General features: G+C 41.0%; 2 long non-coding RNA genes across 2 annotated transcripts; one reads left to right on the top strand and one right to left on the bottom strand.

Moving 5' to 3' along the window:
• Positions 1-13,865: 13,865 nt before the first annotated feature.
• LOC138971346 (uncharacterized) lies at positions 13,866-14,772 on the top strand. The gene is made up of 2 exons (XR_011457224.1): positions 13,866-14,526; positions 14,736-14,772. It is a non-coding gene; the product is annotated as an uncharacterized lncRNA (long non-coding RNA).
• LOC138971345 (uncharacterized) lies at positions 14,633-21,662 on the bottom strand. The gene is made up of 3 exons (XR_011457223.1): positions 21,456-21,662; positions 16,058-16,462; positions 14,633-15,525 (listed from the first exon to the last, which is right to left on the bottom strand). It is a non-coding gene; the product is annotated as an uncharacterized lncRNA (long non-coding RNA).
• Positions 21,663-24,915: the final 3,253 nt, after the last annotated feature.

Raw genomic sequence — 24,915 nt, 5'->3', positions numbered from 1 at the left:
TTCGTTTGTTTGTTCGTTCGTTTGTTCGTTGGTTCGTTCGTTCGTTCGTTCGTTCAACAGTCCGTCCGACAGTCCTTCAGTACGTCCGTCAGTCCGTCCGTCCGTCAGTCAATCCGTTCTTCCTTCACTGAGTCCGTATCAATAAATTCCCGGTCTTGTGCAGGGCCGAACTACAGCTAGGAGAGAGAGAGAGAGAGGGGGGGGGGGGGATGTTCCTCATTGTTGGTGGGACAACCCCCCCCCCCCCACCCTGGCCTAACCGTAAACCTCCTCCAAACGTTTGGCAAATGCTCTGAAAATGCGCCAGTTTGCACATATTGTTTATTGTTTGCTTGTTTATTTGTTTTTTGTTTGTTTGTTTGCTTGTTTGTTTGTTTGCTCGTTCGTTCGTTCGTTCGTTCGTTCGTTCGTTCGTTCGTTCGTTCTTTCGTTCATTCGTGGGTTGGTTCGTTCGCTCTTTCGTTCCTTCGTTATTTCCTTCGTTCATTCGTTCCTTCGTCCTTTTAGTCCGTCCGTATGTCCGTCCGTACGTCCGTCCGACAGTCTGTCGGTCAGTCCATCAGTCCGTCCGTCAGTCCGTCCGTCCTTCAGTCTGTATCAAAAGATTGCTCTTGTGCAGAGGGTTGAAGGAATACCCTGCAGGACCGGATCAGGAGGGGTTACCCGTAACACACACCCCCCCCCCACCCTCCCCCCACCCCCTGTCCATCGGTCCGCCCCTCAATCAGTCTGCCCGTTGGTCCGTCCGTCAGTCTGTCCGTCAGTCCGTCCGTCCGTCCGTCCGTCCGTCCGTCAATTCGTCCGTCCGTCCGTCCGTCCGTCCGTCCGTTCTTTGGTTCATTTGTTCTTTCGTTCGGTCGTTCTTTCCTTTGTTCGTTTCATTGCTTATTTATTAGCACACATCATTGTCAACTAGTGAATATCCTGAACAAGGCGGTGCGTGAGAATATCTTCTTGTTTGTTAGGATAAAATAACATCAGTTTGCTCTGAAACAAAACACACACAAATTCCGCTGCTTGAGCATCGTTTCAGTCTAACCGAAGTGAAGGTATACCTCATCTTCAGAAGGAGAATAAGCGACAGCATACTCTTCTACCATATAACATGTCACGTGAGGTCGTTCAGACCGGAGTGGAGGTATATCTCCGAGGGATCAGGGTATACTTTCAACCCGATGCACAAGCGTAGTTTATTGATACCTTAGTTTCGGTCGCACCGGTGTGTAATACCTCGATATATATATATAGAGAGAGAGACTGAGAGAGAGAGAGAGAGAGAGAGAGAGAGAGAGAGAGAGAGAGAGAGAGAGAGAGAGAGAGAGAGAGAGAGAGAGAGAGAGAGACGATTTGTCCTTCGCTGGGGGTATGCAGTGCCTTGGTATTGCACTTCTACTTAAAGGCACAGTAAGCCTCCCGTAAACCATCACAGAGCTCCCCGAGCGTCTAAATACAGTACAAGCATACTTCCATTTGAACGCTCACCGAACGGGAACATCCTGGCTGCTTTCTGTCGAGCGTGAGACATTTTCCAAGAATTTATTTTCGTAGACTTGTTCCGTTAACAACAACGGCGCCTCGTTTTTGCGCTAGACCTAACTTTTAAAATCTAAATAATAAATTGACAGTGCAGCTTGTTACACAAACATTCTTTAATCATAAAAGACTTCGTTTTTCATCAAGACAAGATCAGAACAATTCGAAGTTGTGAAAGTTTAAAAAAAGAAAAGCCCGGAAGCAGGGTCACGCAAGGGTCGTAGCAGACGACGGCCGGTTTATCAGTGCAAATCGCCGTTCCTCTCAACAGTCAAAAGCCATCGCTAGAGTTCTTGTGAACCACAGCCGTTGTCACATTCGTGCATAAAAAACGTGCTATTGTAGATAAGCTCACGTCGAGTCGCATTCAAATGACTAACTATGACGACTGCATTGTGAAAAGGGAAAACTGGATCACACGGGTTCACGATGGCTCAGGGGTAAGATAAACCACGCAAAAATAAATTCTTTGAAAATTGTTCGCTCTTTACGGAGGGCACCTAGGATGTTCTCAATTGGTGAGTGTTTAAATGAAAGGGTGTTTGTGCTGTGTGTAAAAGCCTGACCGTATCTGTGATGGTTTACGGGAGGCTTACTCTGCCTTTAATTTGCAGTTTTTTCGGGAATACAAACATATAGAGAATACTACAGTCATGGCTTGCTGTGTCGTACCAGATTTACACGAGGTTTTATTTTTTAAATGTTGAACTGCGAGCGAAAGCGAGCTGTTCACTATTTGAAAAAGCAACGAGTGTGAATCTGGTACGACACAGCAAAACCGTGTCACTTAGTATTCTGTTTATCCCACATACTGTACATTTTCATTCTATTCGATTGATAAATGCGACCACCACAGAACCGTCTCAACATCTTTTAAAAGTCAAATATGACGTCATCTAACACCCCCCCTCCCTCCTTAACAAAGGAGAAACATTGGGGGAATATCATATGGAAGAAGTTATATGTAAAAGGCGTATGAACATCTGTCCAGTAGATTTATGAGAATCTCTCTATACATACACACACACGCACGGACACGCGCATATGCTCTCACCTCGTCTCGATTCCCAGTCTACCGGAAAACATCCAGTCAAATATTGACTGAAATGATTACCGACAGCTATGTGAATTCTAACCCGCTGAAACTAGGTTGTGCCGGTTACAAAGCGAAAGAAATGGTTGAGGATGGCTTAATAGTATTACTCTGTGTATAATGACTGTATATAACTAGACTTTTTTAAAGTACGTTCTCCTTCGTTCCATCGTCAGCTTAAGTGACTCACCTTTCCCAGTGTTTGGAAATGCAAATACCTGTCACTGAAACCCATGAGAAAAACGAAACACCGGTAAGATGTACCTGTGCGCTCAGGTGTTTGATGACACTGCTCCTTCTTGGTTCAGGTGAGATTGGATTTTTTCTTCTTGTAATTGTGTTGCTGTTTTTCTTGTTTGTTGTTGGTGGTGTCGATTTGAAAGAATATGGCTGAATCAGAAAGAAATACGAACTCTCCGAACGCATGGTGTCCCGAATGATGCACCCGTGACGTTTCTCGTTTGAGCATCAGCAATAATCCTAAAGACTAGGTTGTTTCCCTTCCCGATGCTTGTGAACGATTTCCCCATGCATGAAAACCTATTGCGGTGACGTTTCACACCGAAATTCCCACTGTGGTATACGAAGAGCCCAAAAATCGGTGATGCGTCCCGTCTTTATAACTTAGAGTGGGTCTATGTTAGTATGCGTTGCAATAATTATGTGTCACTCCGACTCACTGTCAGTCTCATTCTGTAACGAAACCGACAACGTCGTCTTGGTCCGTGCCTTTTGTTTCACTTTCGATAACGCAATGGGAGAGAAGACACCTGTTCTGATAATTCAAAAGAGTATCGTCACATGTCTGGACTCTTCAGTTGGAAAAAGAAGAAAAGTCATACACGGAGCAGACGACACAGCCGAAAACAAGAACAAAAGAAACGATTATTGCAATGTTGTTTGTATTGATAAATCGTAATGTTTCTTTGATACATTTGAACCACTCAAGTGTTGAATAGGCGCATGCAGAACGTTAACGTGTACAGAATCTTCAGAAAGTTGAATGGGCTAGAAGAAAAGTGTTTGCGTGCATCTTTCTCTGTCTGCAGATTCACTCATTCCGATTCATTTCTTTGGCTGAGAATTTACTGCACAAACCTGGAATAAATCACACACGAAACTGACATTTGTAGCATTAAGTTGTTTAGGAACATACTGGTTATAAAGAATTGTGTGAATAAACAAGCGTTCGCTGAGTTTTCACTTAAAATTCAGGGCTCGTTATTTCTGTCGATTTAACCACAGCTCGTTAGCAGGTCAAAGGAAGCAAACGTAAACTTTGACCCCTAACCTTTGAACTGCGCACAAAACGCTGACGTCACCACATAAAAAAAAGTACCGATAACCACTACCACTATACACTTAACGAGTCTATTGTCTGATCTGATATGTCTATTACGGAAGTGAGCGAAGAAAAACATATTCGGTTAAATAGCGTGACCCTCGATAGGCGCAATAACGGTGTCCGTAACCTTGAAGGTGTACTAGGATCACGTGCACGTCTTGGCGTTACTGATTCCTTTGTATTGGTGATTTAAGTACAGACGCACGCACAAAAACGGATAAACGCTTGTACGCACGCAGAAAACACACGTGGATACACACAGACTCCAAGACAGAGACAAACGCACACGCACGAACGCACGCTCACACACGCACACACACACACACACACACACACACACACACACACACACACATACACACTCGCACGCAAAAAATCGACTGATTGCTCCACACTTTCAAGCGACAGTTTACAACCTTCTTTGTGTCTGTTACTTTTCATATCTCTATCACTCCTACAAACCTGCTTTCTCCACCCGTCTAGGTCTCCGCTATACCTACCCCCCTACTAAATTCCACGTCTCTGAATCGCCCTTGTGGGACACATTTTTTAACATCATATAATTATATTTGATCAAGCTTTTGGATTGCTGATACACTCCAGAAAACTCAAACGGAATCAATGTTGCAGCCTTTTAACACAAGTTTCAAACTGTTTTTCTGCTTCTCGCATGACTCACAAGAGCTCGAAATATATAATTATGTTCACTGATTCCATTTGCGATAAACTTATTTTAGGTTACAATATGTACTAGGCCCGTGGGAATGTATACATCTGTTAAAAGCTACACAATTTACCGATTGACCGATCATGCAAATGTTTCACAGTCGAATGAATGCCTGCACTCAAACAGGATTTTGACAAAGAAAGCCTGTAAGGTGACGACGATTCTGTTTTGAACATCGGGCTTATTACCTCCCTTATGCAAATGTAACGTTCCACACACACACACACACACACACACCGTCACACACAACGCAGCATTAGCGGGACTCTTTATGCATGACCCGTAACTGCCGTGTCAGCTATCAGCAGTAACCCCAACCAAACATTAAACAAGATCAAAGTCCCTCGCTTTTAGGAAATTTCCTTTCACACTGGTATGAATTGTTAGTTAACTTATCAACATTTACAGATCACTGTTGGAATTTGGATGGGAACGGCTGCTTTCTTGTGGGTAACGGGTACCAATAGAAGAACCGAGTGGTTTGATGAAGGAATTGGGGGTGGGGGGGGGGGGGGGGGGGGGGGGGAGCGTTGAAAAGGGGAAGCGGAGCAGAGGAGGGTTGCCGAGTGCAAGCAAACGGGTAGGCAGAAATACATTCAGAACGAACTTTAGCTCAGGTCCGAAACAACACGCCAGCAAAGATACACGTGTGACCAAAGACTATGGCAAAAGAAGGGAGGGGGGGGGGTATATACGTAACCAACTGTTACGATCTTTTATTTTTCCGAAATGTGCCGGTCCGTGTTCCTGTCTTGACCGGCGAGCAGGAAAAATAAGAAAGAGTTTCAAGTCTCAAAAGCACGGTGTGGGAGACGTTCCATGCGTAAAAAGCTCTGAGGCGGTTGTGATCCAGCTCTGAGGGGCCACTTTTTCGTAGTCGGCTTAGTCCGATCACAACTGTAGGTGTCTAAGGCAGAGTTACACTATACATTTTGGTTTGCAACGTTCACAAATGCATTGGGTATTACCAAATGTAGGCACACAAATGCTACAATAAACATATATTGCAATAATTGATCATTTATGTCAAAAAGTGGAGATTTGTGTGCATTTTCGGGGTTATGCTCGATACAGACTAGCACAGACAATCAAAACCCTAATGGGGTGCTGGGCCAATGTAAAAGCAATGTTTTGGCGTCAAAACATTTTTCAGATTGCTTCTAGATTTCTCTCAAAATTAATTAACTCGTTTAATCGATCTGCCAGCTCTGAGCAAGAGCGAAATGGGCGGAGCTTAGTTTGTTCCAGCTCTGACGCAATTCGCAAAACGGACAATATAAGGCCCTTATAGAAGAAATATGTACTCCTGATGATAGAATAGCATATATTTAACACTTCCTATCAGTGGATGGCATCACAGTGGTGAAATCTGCATGTTATGCGGCAAAAACGAAATGTTCCAGCTCTGAGGTGTTTGATCGGCAAAATGTTCTAGTTCTGAGCAAATGTTGAAATGTTCCGGCTCTGAGCATTTTTTATCGAATGCTCTGTAACTGAACATTATGACAGATGTAAACGAAACATCAACATAGAACATTTAATATCTTGCGTAATGAGGTATTCCTTGACTTTTAAGGTACTACATTAGTGTTTTAGACTTAGAATAATTTCCAATAACTCTTTGTAGTATGTTGCATCCTCTTAATTTGAAATATTTCGTTCAGTACCAAATGTAAACATCTGCATGAATAAACAAATCCTGTTCAAGGTGGAGATAAATAAAGCTGTTAGGTACTGCAGACACAGTTATTGGTTCGTGTCTATTTGTTTCTTGACCAGTACTCTTGATTTTGGTACCGTTTAGAATGATGCTTACTGTTCTTTCTTTCTTTATTTGGTGTTTAACGTCGTTTTCAACCACGAAGGTTATATCGCGACGGGGAAAGGGGGGAGATGGGATAGAACCACTTATTAATTGTTTCTTGTTCACAAAAGCACTAATAAAAAAATTGCTCCAGGGGCTTCAATCAATCAATCAATACTGATGAAGCTTATATCGCGCGTATTCCGTGGGTACAGTTCTAAGCGCAGGGATTTATTTATTTTAATTTTAATTTTATGCAATTTATATCGCGCACATATTCAAGGCGCAGGGATTTATTTATGCCGTGTGAGATGGAATGTTTTACACAATACATCACGCATTCACATCGGCCAGCAGATCGCAGCCATTTCGGCGCATATCCTACTTTTCACGGCCTATTATTCCAAGTCACACGGGTATTTTGGTGGACATTTTTATCTGTGCCTATACAATTTTGCCAGGAAAGACCCTTTTGTCAATCGTGGGATCTTTAACGTGCACACCCCAATGTAGTGTAGGGGCTTGCAACGTAGTACAATATATTACCTTACTGGGAGAATGCAAGTTTCCAGTACAAAGGACTTAACATTTCTTACATACTGCTTGACCAAAATCTTTACAAACATTGACTATATTCTATACAAGAAACACTTAAAAAGGGTAAAAGGAGAAACAGAATCCGTTAGTCGCCTCTTACGACATGCTGGGGAGCATCGGGTAAATTCATCCCCCTAACCCGCGGGGGGGGCTACTGTAGGCTATTTAAATTGATCAAACACGTGGCAGTCGCCTATAAATGATGAAGTGTTTAGCTTTTCCCGATCAAGGTACATACTGTTACTTATTCGAACCTGGCAGTGAGGAGGGTATCACCGCAACAGTTGGTTTACATCATCACCGTGTATGTATGTGTAATTTTGATTCTCTGCTAGAGGAAGTAGATATGTGACCCTCCACCACGGAATGAGTCGCATGTCACCTTTGCACGATTTGTTTATTTTTACATTTTCCTGAAGACTTTTTTATGTTCTATCCAGTGGTGCAAACCGTTTTAGAAAAGAGCAAAAACTGTTTGAGTTATAAGCCTGTACCTAAGGTGACCCTCACACTGTTACCAGACACTCCCCGGACTTATATTAAGCCCAGCGCAGAACCGCACGAGGTGACATGCGACTCATTTCGTGGTGGAGGGTCACATATTAGCAAAATACATGTATCAATTATGGCCGCCAGTTGCATTTTATATTTTCAAATTATCTACTTACGCTAGCAGATAATCCAAACCATACATACGTACACGGGTACATTATGATGTAGATCAACTGTTGCAGTGATACCATCCTCACTGACAGGTTCCACACACCTCAATCGGAAAATTCATTATTGACTGTAACGTGTTTGATCCAGGTATACACATTGAGCATGGTATCAAATGAAAGTGCAGGGACTCAGGAACGCAACGGGTAAGATTCTACCAGCACCAAGACTGAGCATGACCGTAAAAGTCAACCTCCCCAAAGTTTGAACCGAATCCCTGCACCATCTTTGTATCATCTACACACCGTTTGTGCGATTTGTCAGAAATTGTCAACGTTCAACAACATTAGGTCTGGTTTTTGGCACTCAGCTTTTTCTGTCTGAGAAAACTTTGCAACATCTGAACGTCAGGGCATGCAAAATTGATGACGTCACCACATGCCATCGCTGCTTAACAGACATCTGTATTATTATGGTTAGTGTGTTTGTATCCACCCATGAAATACAGAAACATCTCATACAAGAGTTTATAACCATAGGTCCAAGATTTTTTCACATCAGGTGTGTACCTCATAGTTAATTTGAACTCCAGATTATGCCATCGTACAGTATCAAGGAAGAGTTTGAAAGAAATGATGTCAAGTGCAAATGAATCGCAGTAGTTATTTCTCAAAAACTTGACACACGCATCAGCATCACCTTTTTGTTTTAAAATCGAAAGCTCTTTGATAGGATACTAACCAACTCTTCAATCAAATCATTTTGTTCTGTATGTAGAGAACATGGTTGTGGACCATGCAGTTTCAGATGCAGATTTTTTTTCCTGGTTATGCATCCCTTAGCATCAAAATACACATGTTCTACCCTTTCGTCTGGTTTCACTTGATAATCAAGAAGTTGTTGGCTTCATTTTGACAAAGGAAAGGGCTGTACACTTCAAAAGTTTCTCCTTGGTGTTCTTTTTGACAATGTAAGTATGCATTAATGATGCTGTCATCTCGTTTCGTGCTGTTTCCACATCTCACATATTCCATATTCCATTACTTGCATTTAGCTAAAAAAAGAAAAGAAAAAAAGAAACCATATCATTTTAACTTCATATAGATGAGACAACATACAATTAAAAAGGTAATGGGAAATTAAAAAAAAAAAATTGGACCCAAAATGTAAACTGACCTATCGGCAACTTTTTTTAACTCAATATTTCTTTATCACTTTCTTTATTCGTTTTTTGGTTTTTAAACATTTGCTTTAAATGCAGAATGAGATACACCCGGTCACATTTGCTCAGAGCCGGAACATTTTCAACATTTGCTCAGAGCTAGAACATTTTGCCGATCAAACACCTCAGAGCTGGAACATTTCGTTTTTGCCGCATAACATGCATATTTCACCACTTTGATGCCATCCACTGATAGGAAGTGTTAAATATTAAATCATATGCTACCAGCGACTGTCTGGCTCAGACAGCCAATGAAAGTCCGACAAAGGTGACCCTAACCCCTGTAGGAGCTTGACATGGTGAGTCAAACCGTTTACTCAAGAAGGAGCGTGGCTTAAAATTTAACCTGCTGGGATGTAAGATTGTGCACGGATTCGTTTACATGTAAAGAAATGTGCTTTCAACTACGACTCTTGTCGAAGATGACTCCGGTTAAGCCTATCCTCATCTTATGGATTTCATGGTATCAAAAGTCAATTTCTTGATATTGTAAAGTACCAACAAGACAATAGAAAGCTGAATGTTTAGAATGTTTTTTCTAATTTAAAAAAAAAAAGAATTCTTGTTATTCTCAGTCACCTCATCTTGTTTTTGTATTGTCATTGACATGTTCGTCTATAAAATTACAGACTTACATTAGCTTGTAGTAAGGTTCATATATGGTTGGATTCAGGTGCTCCTTAAAAATATTCTTCATTCAGTTAACATGTGTGTGTGTGTGTGTGTGTGTGTGTGTGTGTGTGTGTGTGTGTGTGTGTGTGTGTGTGTGTGTGTGTGTGTGTGTGTGTGTGTTTGTTTGTTTGTTTGTTTGTCCGGAGGTGTCTGTACTTGCGTGTGTGTGTGTACAAGGAAGGTTTCTTTTTCTCGTGTATCTTAATGTTGTGGCAAGTTTTGCTGGTGACTGTACATTTAGAAGAACGATGCTCATATATACGAGATTCTTTTCTGTGATTTGCAAAAGTACATATTTTGTACATGTACCTACTCCTTAATAAATAAACTGGCAAATAAAAGCTTTTGATTGAGTTTCTATTCCGGGTATAGCGCGTGTTTAAGTGCAATTGTGTGTGTGTGTGTGTGTGTGTGTGTGTGTGTGTGTGTGTGTGTGTGTGTGTGTGTGTGTGTGTGTGTGTGTGTGTGTGTGTGCGTGTGTGTGTGTGCTTGCGTGCGTGATTATGATTTACTTCTGATTCGAAATATTACATTTGTTGTTGTCGTTTGTGTTGTGTGTTTTTATATTGCATTTATTTATTAGTTTGTATCGTTTTTTCCCGCGTTGTTTGTTTAAATAGGAGAACGATTATATAAACATATGACCGTCTCTTCAACAATTACACAGCAGCAGCAACAACAACAAACATTGTTAAGAATGCACTCAATTTAATTCCAAAACTGTACATATCACAGACTAAATAATGCCTGGTATGGCATATATTTATTAAGGGCAGGAGCTACCCTCAAATACGCCGTTTTTGAAGGTAGCTCCTGTATCAAATACAGATAATTTCAACTCTATTCATCAGAATGATTCGAACTTTTCCAGAATTGTTTAAGACACTTTGATAGATGTTTTGTTCGAAACGATTTTCTCTAGGAAAAACAGTTAAAGAGATACAAAAGTTTCTTTGTGGGTAAAAAAATTTACGAAAACTGGAAAATGTGTATCTCTTTAACTGTTTTTCGTTTTGTAATTATCTTGTCATCCGTGAACTAACATGTTTTGATTCATCGCTTTGCTTATTTTTCATTTAATAATTTTTACTAAGTCAATCTAAAAGCATATTTTGTTTTTGATCATATACTATTACTCTACATACATTGAAGCAAAAGCACACCGAATGCTGTGGTCAAATGACTTGGATACAAAATTTAAAAAAAAAACCCGGTGTATTTGAAGGTAGCTCCTGCCCTTAATAAAGACGTACCTGGTGAAACAGATTAAGCAGCGGAAAAGGTCTAAACGCACTTAATGAAGGGTCAAAATACTTATAAATAATTTAAGTATAGGTAAATACCACTACATGTAAGCAAAGAGTTGAAGATTGCAGGTTTTACCGAAGAAACTACTTTTGTTTTTCTTTAGCGGGGTACTGTGTCGTCCAATGTGTTTTTAAAGTGTGTGTATTTGGGGGTGGGGGTGGGAGTGTCAGAAGTGATGGCAAACGAAATTAAAGAGAAAAGGAAAACTATGTGCCTGGCTGTTGCTCTTTCACTTCCCCTCCTCTCCCCACCCCAACTTTTAAAATTGTATTTAGTAAGACGCTTAAAAAAGTTCAACAGCATGAGAAACTAAATAAAGGCTGGCATGCTTGATATTTTTGTAAAGGCCTGCTTTCTGAACAATATTAACAGTTTGTACCGAGCAGCACTAAGCAAGGTCTTAAAGCATCTGTGTGCACTTAGAAAAAATACTACCCATTCCTTCTTTAGTCGAATTAGAACAAACATTTCATCTTCGCGTACACCATTGCCACCACCAAAACCACCGCTGCTAGTACTACTCCGACAACAACAACAACAACAACAACAACAACAACAACAACAACAACAACAACAACAACAACAACAACAACAACAACAACAACAACGTTGAGCAGCACACACATACACACGCACACACACAAATGAATAAATTAGACAATACATATATATATATATATATAGAAATTTATAATAAGAGCGCTGCTAAAAATGCCAAAATGTGCACTCGATCGCTTGTACTTTTAAAGAAAAGTTAAATATAGAAAGACGTCAAGAGCGAGAATGCATAGAAATTACGTCATGAGCAAGGGAGATCATCCTTTACTCTGTGTGTGTCTCCACCGCCTACATTCCAACAAGGAATTTTGAAAGCAGGGAGCACACTAGAGGTAATGGAAGAGGTGGGGGGAGGGGGTAAGAATTAGATCTAGAAAGAACTCTTCACAGACAGCCTACTGGAGAATCAAACCCTATATAACCCACTTGACAAAAAACCTGTTAAATGAGATTATAATCACTGCTTTGAAATAGACGGAATCCGGAAATAACTCTGTCGGGTTTGTATGGGTTGTGGAGGAGTTGCCTTTCTTGGAATCACAGAGGCAAACAACCCCACATGACATTGGCCAAACACTATCGAGAGGCGTATCTCCACACGCCGTTCTCTAGTCATTGGCCTATAATCTCACGTGGGATTTTTTTATCAGTGTTTCCAGGAAAGGCAACTCTTCCGTAACCCAGACAAACCCGAGTTCTTTCCCAACATTAAGTCCCCCTTGCAATCGCAGATCGTCAAAACAGTATTAAACTACGAGGCTACTATTCAAACAATACACTAAATATTCACCATAAGATCACACTTACACAGTTTAAAAGCATTGAAGTCCGTAATAGTGCGTTTAGATACAAATATAAGTGTTTATTTTTGAATTTGTCTTCCCATTTAAAGCCTCGATGTACATAAGGAAAAAACACGTACAAAAGGAAAATTTTTGTCACACGCTCACGTGAGTCAGATAGAGTAGAAATAAACATTAGCACATCAAAACACTCAAACGATTATGCCCATCTTGATCACGGACATGCTGATCACAGAATCACAGATATTTGATGGACAGATTTTGCCATAAGTTCAAACTTATTTCATCAGCAATATTTGATGGACGGATTTTGCCATAAGTTCAAACTTTTTTCATCAACAATATTTCATGGACGGGTTTTCTCCCCATAAATTCTCACTTGTTTCATCAATACTGAATGGGCGGATTTAACCATACACTAACTCTCATTTCATGACATACAAATAGACGGATTTATATCCCACTTGACATATTCTATTGACGGATTTAGCCATTCCCTCCCACTTTTTTCATCGGCAATAATTCATGGACGGCAAAAGCAAGCAAACAAAGAAAAGAAAAAAAACCACACACACACACACAAATAGAATCAAGATAACTAAAATAAATTAGACAAAAATAAAATAGAAAATGAAAATCGAATAGGCTTGTATAACAAAACATTTGATTTTCTTTCAAGTTATGGTTACTAACTTTAATAGAGTTTGGGTAAACTTGCCAAACAGAAACTAACATTCTTTTCATCAGTTGTTTTTCTTCCTCAAACAGGCTTTAGCAATTCGCTCGCCAAGAAAACGAAGCTCAACAAAAACAGTAGAGAAAAAAATCAAATATGAATTGATTTCATTCATTTAAAGTTCACGTTCACAACTATTCCTTTTTCATGCTTTTCTGTTTCTCATCCTCTGGGAATGTTCCAGTGTTCCTACCATTTGCATATATTCCGAATGTTTAACACCTCAATCTTTCTTCAGGTTGTTCGTGTACAGTTTGTCGTTGTCATTACTCCATGGCGACAGTCGTCATAAATGTGGTGTAGGGGTTGAGTAATATCGTGCATTTTGCTGCACGCAGCTGGCTTTATTTTCAGGGCCTCGCATTGGTAGCAGCTCATTTAATGAGAAACCCATAAACTAGCTTGCCAAACAGAAAAGTTTCGAAAGTGTGGCAATGCGCATGCGATTGGCTGTTCGGCCGGGAATCAAAAAGGCATCTGAAAAAAAAATTGCTGCCTATTCCTTTTAATTAATTTGTAACGGCGGTTCAAGCGAGGTAGAAGTCATTGTATAAACGGCTCCGCGTACATACGGGTAATGGCTATCCGTACGAATGCGTACCTCACAATTCCCGCAGTTTCGGGAAACTGCAAAAAATGGAATTTGCTGCTACGTGCAGTGCGTCGCTGCACAAGTGCATTGATAAACATGTAAGATGATTGGCTTGTGGCCGCGACTTCGACAAAGATAATTGCTGTTTTGGCCATTCTGCAGCGAGTTATTGCCTCGTGGACGGAAACCTTAAGGACATTTTAAAAGCACCTGAGTCGGGTCCCTATCCTGACAATTATTTGAAACTCTCAAGGCGACACTTTCTCGGCGCTACCGACTGACAAGAGGAACATCTTGTGGTGGTCGAGATTACTCGACGAACAGGACAACCAACATTTTCATCAAGTGGCCATCCGAAAGTATGTGGCTGAGCTTTCGCTGATATACTCACACGAAATGTCCGCGCAGCTGCACGTGCGTAGCAACACTAGTGTTCCAGGCATATGTTACGTTGACCCGGCCGATGAGACTTAGTGCATGTCCGTCTATCCTCAGTGCAATACAATTACAGTGGAACCTCTGTTCTAAGACCCTCCATTTTAAGACTCCCTCTATAAACGACCTGATTTGTTTCAGACTTTGACATTATTGGGACTGTCAGTTTCATCATCATCATCATCATCATCATCAGTCCCCTGACTGTGGCAGTCGTTGGGGTACATTGGGGCTGAGGAAGAAGAAACCGTTTCCAGGCAGTTCTATCGGGGGCTGTCGCCACGAGGTCAGGGAAGCTCAGCTGCGTCCAGTCAGTTTATCTCCATTTATTGAAAATATTATGTTAAGACGAACATTAATTTTCTCCCCGGATTCTTGAAGGTCTTAAACCATACAGGCACCAGTGTATATGTACTGCAAAGGGGGTTAACCGGCTATAAGGCCACAAAAAAAGAGGTCTGTTTACGGTAACATAGGCCAAAAAAATAGGGTCGGTAGGTCGGGATTTTTTTTTTCCCCCAAAAAACCCCATATTTTTACGTTATTCTTTTGTTTTTTGTTTTTCCCAAATGCCAAAAAAAGTCTAGGGTCGCGCGAAAAAAATAGGGTCGGTCGGGTTACCGTAAACAGACTATTTTTTTTGGCCTAAGCTGACTACTGAAAAAGCTGAAGGGATGACAGTGAGCCTGGGTTGTTGTTCTCAACTGTCGCCAACTCAGACAAAGTTCTGAGGGAGGTTATCAAACGACAAAATGTACTGGATCAAGCTGAATCCGAATAATTATACCCTATGTTCGAAACGTTTTTTTGTGTCAAATATCCCAATGTCCTACACAAACTCCAAACTTATATATTGTGATTTATAAATGCACACAGCTAATGTACACACAAAAAAGGTGTAATTTGAACCGAAACTCGTCAGCAACATTGGAGAGAGGAGGGGGAGGGGGCGGGGAGCGAGAAGGGAGCGTAGAGAGAGAGGGTAAAGAGAGAGAGAGAGAGAGAGAGAAACTGAAACTGAAACTGAAACTGAACTTTATTACCAAAGGATAGAGGTTTTAGGCAAAGCCTAATCTTACAGAGAGAGAGAGAGAGAGAGACACACACACACACAGAGAGACAGACAGACAGAGAGAGAGAGAGAGAGAGAGAGACAGAGAGAGAGAGACAGAGAGAGAGAGAGACAGAGACAGAGACAGACAGGGAGGGAGGGAGGCAGAGATAGAGAGAAGGCAAAGAGGGAGAGAGAGTGATTGGAGAAAGGGAGGGTAGAGCGAGGAGGGATAGAGCTGTGAGAGATGGAGTCGGGTAGAGAAGGAGATGGTGAGAGAAAAACATTCTTGAGGTCTCTCCTTAGGGTGAGTTCCGATCACATGATGCTGCATCCGAGGATTGCCATGACAACCAGTTGAAGCAGCAGAAAACACCCTGGTTTGAAAGCTGCATGGAAAAAGTCAAGATTTTGATTAGTGCTGACTGACTATTTTGTAAGATCGTTAATGCGTTCATTATGATACTTTATTCTCTCTCCTTCCCCCCTTATACCGTCAAGCACACTCACACTCTTTAGAGGTATATTTAATTATCAACTTTTTTTTATATGTTATTTTTCCATTTATTATTATTGCTGTAGCATAAAAGGACTAACTATCAAGCGCGCACATACACAGAGACACAGATACATCAGCGCAAGCACGCACGAACGCACGCGTACACACGCGCCCACACAAACGTAAACACACATGCACGGACGTACGCACGCACGCACGCACGCACACACGCACGCACGCACACGCACACACACACACACACACAAACAGACACAGACGCAGACTCACACACACACACACACACACACACACACACACACTCACCTCCCTCAATTCAATCTTACGTTTCCTCTCTACGACTGCACACGGTTGATACAAGACACAAATACAATGATACAAGGAGTAAAATGGGATTACGCTACCTGCTGAATCAAGACCAACAGTGGTGTCTGTCAAAGTGTAATTGGAGTCAGTAGATGTCATATCTGAGCTTGTGGATCCAGTATTCGACGTATCTGAGCTTGTGGATCCAGTATTCGATGTATCGGAGCTTGTGGATCCAGTACTCGACGTATCGGAGCTTGTGGATCCAGTATTCGACGTATCGGAGCTTGTGGATACAGCAGATGTCGTATCGGAGCTTGTGGATACAGCAGATGTCGTATCGGAGCTTGTGGATACAGCAGATGTCGTATCGGAGCTTGTGGATACAGCAGATGTCGTATCGGAGCTTGTGGATACAGTAGATGAGTCACTGGAGGTTGAGGTTTCAGCGCTTGTTGATGATGTAGAGTCAGTTGTCTGCGAGCTAACTTCAGCTTTTCTGCCTGTTACAAAAGAGAATCACCCCCTCTCAAAGACTTGGAAAATCGCTCCCAGCTCCTTCAACAATAAGTTCTCTTCAAAGAATTATATGTCATGAAAAACTCGTTCATTTTTACATTTAGTCAAGAGGGGGGAATCGAGACGAGGGTCGTGGTGTATGTGTGTCTGTCTGTCTGTGTGTGTGTGTGTGTAGAGCGATTCAGACTAAACTACTGGGCCGATCTTTATGAAATTTGACATGAGAGTTTCTGGGTATGATATCCCCGGACGTTTTTTTCATTTTTTCGATAAATACCTTTGATGACGTCATATCCGGCTTTTTGTAAAAGTTGTGGCGGCACTGTCACTCCCTCATTTTTCAATTAAATTGATTGAAATTTTGGCAAAGCAATCTTCGCCGAAGGCCGGGGTTTGGTATTGCATTTTAGCTGGGTGGCTTAACAACTAATGAGTGAGTTTGGTCATTAAAAATCGGAAACTTGTAATAAAAATTATGTTTTTATTAAACGATCCAAAAACAATTTCATCTTATTCTTCGTCATTTTCTGATTCCAAAAACATATAGATATGTTATATTTGGATTAAAAACAAGCTCTGAAAATTAAAAATATAAAAATTATGATCAAAATTAAATTTCCGAAATCGATTCAAAAACTATTTCATCTTATTCCTTGTCGGTTCCTGATTCCAAAAACATATAAATATGATATGTTTAGATTAAAAACACGCTCAGAAAGTTAAAACGAAGAGAGGTACAGTAAAGCGTGCTATGAAGCACAGCGCAATCGCTACCGCGCCAAACAGGCTCGTCACTTTCACTGCCTTTTGCACTAGCGTCGGACTACGTTCAGTTTCATTCTGTGAGTTCCACAGCTTGACTAAATGTAGTAATTTCGCCTCACGCGACTTGTTATATTTAGTCAAGTTTTGACTAAATATTTTAACATCGAGGGGGAATCAAAACGAGGGTCGTGGTGTATGTGCGTGTGTGTGTGTGTGTCTGTGTGTCTGTGTGTGTGTGTAGAGCGATTCAGACTAAACTACTGGACCGATCTTTATGAAATTTGACATGAGAGTTCCTGGGTATGAAATCCCCGAACGTTTTTTTCCATTTTTTTCATAAATGTCTTTGATGACGTCATATCCGGCTTTTCGTGAAAGTTGAGGCGGCACTGTCACGCCCTCATTTTTCAACCAAATTGGTTGAAATTTTGGTCAAGTAATCTTCGACGAAGCCCGGACTTCGGTATTGCATTTCAGCTTGGTGGCTTAAAAATTAATTAATGACTTTGGTCATTAAAAATCTGAAAATTGTAAAAAAAAATAAAAATTTATAAAACGATCCAAATTTACGTTTATCTTATTCTCCATCATTTGCTGATTCCAAGTTATATTCGGATTAAAAACAAGCTCTGAAAATTAAATATATAAAAATTATTATCAAAATCAAATTGTCGAAATCAATTTAAAAACACTTTCATCTTATTCCTTGTCGGTTCCTGATTCCAAAAACATATAGATATGATATGTTTGGATTAAAAACACGCTCAGAAAGTTAAAACAAAGAGAGGTACAGAAAAGCGTGCTATCCTTCTTTGCGCAACTACTACCCCGCTCTTCTTGTCAATTTCACTGCCTTTGCCATGAGCGGTGGACTGACGATGCTACGAGTATACGGTCTTGCTGACAAAATGGCATTGCGTTAAGTTTCATTCTGTGAGTTCGACAGCTACTTGACTAAATATTGTATTTTCGCCTTACGCGGCTTGGTTTTTTTTCTCTCTTTATGTATATACAATTTCGAATGGTACAATTTGAATTCTGATAGCAGTTTACTTCCAAACCAAACGGTGAACTAAACACAACAGGGGTGTCAAGATTCTTTCAGTTACAATGAACATTATAAAGCATCTCATAATACTTTAATGGAATACGATCATTCGTGATTTGTCCGAGTTGTAACCAAAATGTAATGTACTTTTTTGTGAGTACAAATATGCAAGGGATACCTGCCTGTTTCTGCATACTTGACGTTATAATGTCATGTTCAAACATGTTTTTTAGGAGATGAACCCTTCCAATTGCAACAATTATCTGCAATAGGTCACTCTACCTCTAGCATGGTTTGGATTTGGCAAACAAACAGTTTTGAGAACAATTGCGGTGATTGTTCCGCCCATAATATTTTAACCACCAAGAACGACGGGCACAGTGGCGTGGTGGTAAGACGTCGGCCTCCTAATCGGGAGGTCGTGAGTTCGAATCCCGGTCGCTGCCGCCTGGTGGGTTAAGAGTGGAGATTTTTCCGATCTCCCAGGTCAACTTATGTGCAGACCTGCTTAGTGACTTAACCCCCTTCGTGTGTACACGCAAGCACAAGACCAAGTGCGCACGGAAAAGATCCTGTAATCCATGTCAGAGTTCGGTGGGTTATGGAAACACGAAACCAGCATGCCTACCCAACGAAAGCGGAGTGAAGCTGACTATGCTCTCAGAGTATAGTGTGGGGAACCCAAATGGGCAAACGAGCTCACACGTCACCAGAATTTCTGGAACGCTGAAGAAGAAGAAGAAGAACCACCAAGAACTTCTCTTTTTTGGCTCTTGTCTTCTAAACAACAAGTACAACACCAAATCAAAAGGACAGGGTAAATGGTCGTGTCTTTAGAACAAAAATATGCATGATACGATCAGAGCCAAAGACCTTGTTTTAAAGGCATATGTACTCGATGACTATACACGCTAATTGCTTTACCAACAGCTGGAGACATGCTAAATTAAGTTCCTTGCAAAATATTGTGGTCTAGGACCCCTTCAATGTTGAGATATGTTAATTTTCATTTTGATCTGGATCGTCCTATTTATAGATTTGGTAACACATGTAACGTTGATGCAAGGGAGCTAACACCGCGGCTTTGTTGACATCCTCACTTTTTCAGAGGCTAGAACAAGCTGTAATGCATGTATTATGGTCCGCGCATGGTGACATATCGTCATTATATGGTCTTATGGTGCGTTTGACATCGATTATGGGCAAACTACACTTTGTAAACACGGGAGCGCGTACATATGCCTTTAAGGAAGAAAACGATAAAGAAATAGACAAGTTTATGGTATATCTATATATATCCCATGACCTCCCTTCTTTGTCTCTGTTACTTCAGTATGGGTATATATGTTGTATTTTTATAGCTCAATAAATACATCATGGACTCCAAAAAATATATGATAGTGCAGATTCCGATTTGGGCAAAGGACTACTTTCCTCCCGACCTTTGACCTCGCGCCGAACAATGTGACACATTTGTATGAAGTTCTAAAATCGTATTGCACGGCTCAGAAAACCATATCAGTTGCACGCAAAAATGAATCTCAGAACTGATCTGATGTATGAGATGCAATAAGCAAAAGTTTCTTTCATTATGAAAGCAATGCAGGTCGAAAAAAACGAACATTCAACTTACAAGATAACCAGATGCTAGCGAACCAAAACAAAAACACGAGTACCCTCCCCTTGCATCGTTAGCAGACGACTTTTGAGAATCTGTCGGTAGTGTGTTTTGGTGTGCGCCTTCAGCTATCAAACATCGGCTGTTTCACGTGTTTTGCGAGCAAGTCTACTCTTTTGCCTGGCTCTGCAGTAAGTCCACATATTTTTCCGTAATCCAGTCATATTCCTTCAAAATGCAATCAATCAGCGGTGACAGACGTGTCGGTCGCGTTTTCCTCATACCCATACCAGTTTAAGTTCATCCATGCAAACACACTCGCAAAACAGTTTATCACGTAGATACATTTCAAATAGGGAGCAAATGGTTAAATCTAAACCTACATATTTGTTCCCTAAAATTTGCTTCTGTCAATAAGCCTAATTACACACGTTCGAGAAAAACAACGTGGAATCAATTCTGAATCGAGTAAGCCAAATGGGTCCCAACCCCGTTTCGCCCGTTCTGCCGACCTGAAACGCAAAACAAAAGAATTGTGCGCTTCAACTAAATTAATTTCTATTCGACTTCATTACTTTCTTGCAACTTATGAACCTTTACTTAAAGCTTTTAAATGGTCTGAAAGTAGTGTTACCGCGTACTTATCGATGCACTCATTCGTTTTATTTTTTCAGCGACGGTCACTTAGTTTAAGGTTGCAAAAGGGCTAAGTCTCGCTGGCAACAGTTTTACCCTGCACAGATCGCAACAGTGCCCCTAGTAGTCTACACTTTGTGTTTGATGGTAGAATGGGATATACAGATTACAACACTCGTGGTTTTTTATATGGCTTGTATTTCAGTCAAGACCCAGCGGGAATATCAATCGAGAGCCACTCGCCAGAGGCTCGTGTCTCCCGATGATATTCATCCGCTGGGTCTTGACTGAAATACAAGCCATATAAAAAAACCACTCGTGTTGTAACCTATATATATATATTTTAATGAGATCAGCTGCACTGAAAAAACACACACACAAAACTTGTAATATAATGTTAAACAAAGGGAAAACAGAATTGAAAACTAATTTCTGTCAATAGTTGTAAAGAAAAGGTAGTTTGAACTTTTTCTTTTGGATTACGTCATGTCAACACTCTGATTTAAAACAAGGAAAAAGAAGGAGTTTTAAAACCGCCTCCAAAAGCTTGAAAACAAGCTTTAAAATTAGTGTTACAACTGCATGGGTTAGGAAGGACAAGAGTCGACTCTTTTATGTGAATAAATTGCAAAGAAAAACAGCTTCAACTGTTTTTTTTATTTAGTCTATGAAACGTCAATTAAAAAGAAGCTTCAATGAGTTTTGGAACCGATTGAACTTTTTTGTAAAACATTGTTTACCAAGCAGAAAAACGACAAGATAGACTAACATGCAACATACTTCTGTAAATAGCTATAAAAGAAAGAATAGAGTTAATCTTTTTTGGAATATACTCAATACATCCATATAAAAAACTAAAAAACGTTTTAGGTGAGTTTTAAAACTGCGTGAACTTTTCTTTCATACTTACCAAGCAGAAAAACGACGAAGCAGAACAACAGGAATTTCTTTGTTTGGCCCATCTTCGTCTGAGAGGAGTAAAAGACTTTTCTAAGACTAACTCCAGCCGTCACCGTCGACCTGAAGCTTGGACAGAGAATGGCGTAGATTCGCATACGCAAATTATACTTGCCTCATTGCTTATCCTAGCAACGAGTTGCCCGGAGCAACGCACACACAACAAAACAAGGATTTCGCAAGTTTGGGCAATGCAGTAAAAGGTGAAGTATTGAGAAACAGCCGACACACGCAAACAAATTGTGGTCATTTGCATATCACATGACTGTAGACGTATGTGATTGGTTGGCTGGTTTTACGACCTGCATAGTTCAGTGCATCCTGTTTTGTCGCAACGACAGTCGGTGCAACCGGATCTGTTGCAGTGAATTGGGCAATTAATCACAGCGTTGGTTAGGATACCACCGCAACAAAACACACTTGTTGAGACCTATAGTGCTGTGGGGTATCAAGTTTCGTTCCCTTTGGCTACGTCTAGAGAGCGGCTGTATCGGTGTATTAGTTTCAGACAATATCGTAGTTAAAATAATTCACACAGTGTAATTTATGAAGCCTGTGCAGTGAGCACCTCGTGCCGTGGGGTATAGAGTTTCGTTCCCGTGGCTACGTCAAGAGAGCAGTATCGGTGTATTAGTTTCAGACATGTTGTGATTGAAATAAATCACACAGTGTCATGTATGAAGCCTACAGCTGTGCGTATGCCTTGCACAATACGTACAACGCACCCCCGGACGTCATAGTGGTGTCATTCATCAACACGTTTGAACATGAACCTTCAACGTCGTTGCATTGCGTCGGTGCCGGCCACTTGAAATCGAGATGGCAATAGCAAATTGTACCAATTTTTTTACCTTTTCATGGGTGCAACCGCTCATCAACGCATACCTGCACGAAGTGGTCGTTAAAATTATGATTTACAAGCACTACAGTCAGTGTCAAGACGAGCTGAAATCCTTACATAAACTGGCGTCCGATAAAAAAAAAGTATTAACAATCAAAATGACAAACGAGAACTCGCCTTCGGTTGTAAAAGCCAAGTGTCCTCTTTATTCTTTGAGAAATAAAAAACAAAACAAAAGCAAACATAAAAACAAGTCGTGTAGAGCAATATTATGACTGGGAATAGCTGTTGCACAAAAATTTGACGAGGTGGACTGACGAGTATACGGTTTTGGTGAAAAAAATGCAGTGCGTTCAGTTTCATTCTGTGAGTTCGACAGCTTGACTAAATGTAGTATTTTCGCCTTACGCGACTTGTTATGGGCACATGCCCCTGATGGCTTTGCCGCCGTGAGGGCTACAGCTTACATTTTATTTATTTATTTATTTATTAAGGAGATTTCTATAGCGCATAACTAAAAGCACTATGCGCTTTACAATATCACTAGGTATAAGCACACGCAAACATACTCTGATTAAATAGAACTTAGCCTAACAAGACAATACTAAGAACACTAAACATTTGAGTTCATACAAAAATAAAAAATTAAATTAAATACTGGACAAACGATTAAAATAAGCTTAAGGCCTACACCGACTCCAATGGACTTCTCGTAGCAGACGACGGTTCTGCATAGCGCCAGTTCCCTTGAACCATAACCGCCACTGCTCTAGTTCGTGTGACTCGCAGCCGTTTGTTTGCGTTTTAGATTCAGAGGTAGACAATAACGTGCTATTGCAGATAAGCTTACAGCGAGTCGCATTGAAATCATAAACTGACGACTAAATTGTGAGAAAAAAAAGGAAACTGGATCACACGGGTTCACGATGGCTTAGGGGTAAGATAAACCACGCAAAAATAAATTCTTTGAAAATTGCTCGCTCTTTTCGGAGGGCACCTAGGATGTTCTCAAGCGGTGAGTGTTTAAATGAAAGGGTGTTTGTACTGTATGTAAAAGCCTGACAGTGTCTGTGATGGTTTACGGGAGGCTTACTGTGCCTTTAAGCGTGCATATCCGGTATGATGTTTTTCTGAGTGTAGGAGATATAGGACTGGGGGTTGATTGTGAGTGTGTGTGTGTGTTCAGGGATTTCCATTTAACTACTTAAAATTATAAATCAGTTTGTTAATCGAAATTCTGTCTGAAATTGAAATTGTAATAACAGACACAACCATGGTTGCCTTGTTAAAAAAAAAAATGAAAGATGTGTTGTGTTAAAATTGTAAATGTGATACAACAAACAAACAAAATTCAATAAAACGCTATTTATGCAAACTAGTGTCAGTTTTGGCTTGTTTGGTCAATGCCAGTCAGTAAGGGATATCACGTCCGATTTGTTTCGGCAAGCCTAGGATTGACTAATCTCGGCGAAGGAGGATCTGGTGTGTTCAGTTTCAATCTTTTAGGCCAATGGATTGACTGAATGTTTTGGATCGCTTACAACACCTTGTTTAATCCGGTTACCATTACTCTCATAGTCTTTCTTGTGACATAAAGTTGGAGTGAAGTGGGCAGATCAAGATTCATAAATCGTGAGCACATTGATACAGACAGACCGACAGAAAAACAGACAGACGCAGACATAAACATATATACATACACACACACGTACATATTTACACACACACACACACACACACACACACACAACACACACACACACACATTCACACACATTCACAGACAGACAGACACACGCACACACACACACACACACACGCACGCACAAACACCCCACCCCCACCCCCCACCCCCCCCCACACACACACATACACAAACAGAGCCGAGAGAGAGAGATAGAAAGAGAAAGAGATAGAAAGAGAAAGCGAGAGAGAGAGAGAAAGAGAGAGAGAGAGCAAGCGAATGGAGAGAGAGATATATGTGCGGTGAGAGAGAGGGGGTAGAGAGAGAAAGGCAGACAAACATACAGAAAGACAGAGAGACACTTAGAGGGAGAGGGAGAGAGAGAGAGAGAGAGAGAGAGAGAGAGAGAGAGAGAGAGAGAGAGAGAGAGAGAGAGAGAGCGAATGGAGAGAGAGATATATGTGCGGTGAGAGAGAGGGGGTAGAGAGAGAAAGGCAGACAAACATACAGAAAGACAGAGACTGAGACACTCAGAGGGAGAGGGAGAGAGAGAGACAGAGAGAGAGAGAGAGAGAGAGAGAGAGAGAGAGAGAGAGAGAGAGAGAGAGAGACACGGAGAGACAGAGACAGAGACAGAGAGACAGAGAGGGACAGAGGTAGAGAGACAGAGAGAGAGAGAGAGAGAGAGAGAGAGAGAGAGGGACAGAGGGAGAGAGACAGAGAGGGTGAGAGAGAGAGACAGAGACAGACAGAGACAGACAGAGACAGAGACAGAGAGAGAGAAAGAGATTCAACGTAAAGCAAGACACTTGGAAACAGTCGATAACATGACAGTAGACAAGTAGCGTAAGTTTTGACTTAAAGGCACAGTTAGCCTCCCGTAAACCA

This window comes from Littorina saxatilis, linkage group LG7 (assembly GCF_037325665.1).
Source record: "Littorina saxatilis isolate snail1 linkage group LG7, US_GU_Lsax_2.0, whole genome shotgun sequence".
NCBI classification, from domain to species: Eukaryota; Metazoa; Mollusca; class Gastropoda; order Littorinimorpha; family Littorinidae; genus Littorina; species Littorina saxatilis.
This window is presented reverse-complemented; position numbering and strand designations above follow the sequence as displayed.